We start from the raw sequence: 3,009 nt of genomic DNA, 5'->3' as shown, positions 1-3,009 counted from the left end.
ATCAGACTGTTCCCAGAAGAACTGCCTCCGAGTGGTCTTCTTGCCATCTCCTGATTCTCCAGTGCGGGTCCTAACCCACCCTTGGTCAGTGCTGGTCACCGACAACTCCCTTCAACTCCATTCTATTCTGCTCCATTCCATTCCATTCCACTTCATTCGATTCCATTTCATTCCGTTTCTCTCCATTACTTTTCGATTCTCTCTATTCCATTCCATTCTATCCCATACTATTCCATTCCATTCCATTCTGCTCCAATCCACTTCATTCCACTCTATTCTGCTCCATTAGCTCCATTCAGCTCCATTCCTTTCCACTCCATTCTGCTCCATTCCATTCCCTTCCATTCAATTCCATTCCCTTCCATTCTGCACCATTCCATTCCACTCCATTCCATTCCATTCCATTCCACTCCATTCCGTTCCATTCCATTCTGTTCCATTCCATTCCAATGCATTCCGCTCCATTCCATTCCATTCTGTTCCATTCCATTCCAATGCATTCGGCTCCATTACATTCCACTCCATTCCATTGCATTCTAATCTGCTGTATTCTGTTCCATTCCATTCTGTTCTATTCCACTCCATTCCATTCCTTTCCTTTCCGATCTGCTCCATCCCATTCCATTCCACTCCATTCCATTCTATTTCATTCTGCTCCATTGCATTCTGCTCCATTCCATTCCACTCAATTCCAATCTGTTACATTCCGCCCCAATCCATTCCATTCCATCTCATTACACTCCGTTCCATTCCAATCTGCTCCCTTCCACTCCATTTCATTCTGCTCAATTCCACTCTATTGCATTCCATTCCAATCTGTTCCATTCCATACTGTTTCATTCCGCTCTATTCCATTCCATTCTGCTCCATTCCATTCCATTCCGTTTCTCTCTATTCCATTCCATTTCTGTCCATTCTATTTTTTATTCTCCACGTATGAAAGGACAGGAGAAATAGGGCCTACTTCAACCAAGCATCCTAAAGTCAACAGATGAAATCATCTAAATCTAATAAATTAATTGTCATCACCCTGCCCAAGGACAGGGTTCACTAAGACAGCAAAACCCAGTAACTGCATAAAACTTAAAACTTTAGAATCAGAGGTTCAACTCCTCTTCTTAACAATATGTTCATAATTAACTTACTCCTCCAGATTATCCCTGCTGTCCTTGCTATAGTGTTTCTAACATTAATTGAATGAAAGGTCAACTAGCCTATATACAGCGTCATAAAAAACTCGACATCATTGGTCCATATGGCCTTCTGCCACCCATCGCTGATGCTACAAAACTGTTTATCAAAGAACGTCTTTGACCACTTACCTCATCATCCCTCCTACATATCACTGCCCCAACTTTAGCTTACCTCTTGCCCTCCTTATATGGATTCCTCTCCCTATTCCTTACCACCTTAGCATAAACATAGAAGTCCTATTTATTTTGGCAACATCTAGTCTGACTGTCTACTCACTTCTTTGATCAGGGTGAGCATCTAACTCTAAGTATGCATTAATTGGTGCACTCCGAGCAGTAGCCCAAACAATCTCATATGAAGTCACCCTGGCTATTATGCTTTTGGCAGTTCTTCTAATAAATGGGTCTTTCACACTATCAACGCTTGTTACAACCCAAGAACACTCTTGACTAATTCTTCTATCATGACCACCTGCTTTAACATGGTTTACTTCAACCCTAATAGAAACCAATCAAGCACCTTTCAACCTGGTGGAAGGTGAATCAGAATTAGTATCAGACTTTAATGCTGAATATTCCACAGGACACTTTGCCTTATTTTTCATAGCAGAATACACCAATATTATTATAATAAATGCTCCAATTACTATAATAAATGCTCTATTTTCTCTTTTTATTTTGAAATTGTGGGGTACAATTCAGGTTTAGGTATACAAACATTCATTGTGCAAATACCCTTATTGATGAGGTGTGCCACCCTTCCCCAGGTGGATATCGACTACCATCAATCCCAGCTATCCTCCCACCCCCCTCCCCACAGTTTCCCGCTACTTTCAATCTCTTTCCTACAGTAATATGGTAGCTGTTCATAAGTGAGAACATGTGATATTCATCTCTTTGTTTTTGTGAGAGATCACTCAGTATTATAAGCTCTCATTCCATCCACATTGCTGCGGTTTCTGATTTTGTTCTTCTTTATGGCTGCGTAATATTCCATTGTGTGCATGTCCCACATTTTTTTATCCAGTCCTCTTGATGGGCAGCACAGTAGGTTCCATGTTCTTGCTATTGTGAACAATGCTGTGATAAACATACGTGTGCAGGTAACTTTTTTATAGGGTAACCTGAGTTCTTCCAGGTATATTCCCAGCAGGGGGATTGCAGGAGCATATGGATGGTCAATTTTTAGGAGTTTTAGAAATTGCCACACTGATTTCCACAGAGGCTGTGCTAGTTACACTCCCACCAACAGTGTAGAAGTGTTCCTTTTTCATCACATCCTCTCCAGCATCTGTTATTTTTTGAGTTATTGATAATGGTCATTCTGACTGGAGTGAGGTGGTATCTCAGTGTAGTTTTAATTTGCATTTCTTTGATGACTAGTGAGGCTGAACATTTTCTCATGTGTCTGTTGGCTGCTCGTATGTCTTCTTTTCAGAAGTGTTTATTCATATATTTTGCCACTTAGTAATGGGGCTGTTTGTTTTTTTCTTTTCAGCACATTTGAGTTCCTTGTACATCCTTGATGTTAGGCCTTTGTCAGACATGGAGTTGGCAAATATTGTTTCCCAGTCTGTGGGCTGTCTCCCTGCTCTCTTGATGGTTTCTTTGGCTTTGCAGAAGCTCGTCAGTTTACTGAGGTCCCACTTGTCTACCTTATCTCTTATGGCCTGGGCACTTCAGGTTTTGATCAGGAATTGGTTGCCAGTTCCAACTCCCATAAGAGTGTTTCCTGCATTTTCTAAGGTTCTTATAGTTTGAGGTTTTACATTTAGGTCTTTGATCCATTTAGAGTTAATTTTTGTGTATGGTGATA

Source organism: Carlito syrichta, unplaced genomic scaffold (genome assembly GCF_000164805.1).
Source record: "Carlito syrichta isolate Samal-C Ts95f unplaced genomic scaffold, Tarsius_syrichta-2.0.1 Scaffold311628, whole genome shotgun sequence".
Taxonomy (NCBI): domain Eukaryota; kingdom Metazoa; phylum Chordata; class Mammalia; order Primates; family Tarsiidae; genus Carlito; species Carlito syrichta.
Note: the sequence above shows the minus strand (reverse complement) of the source record.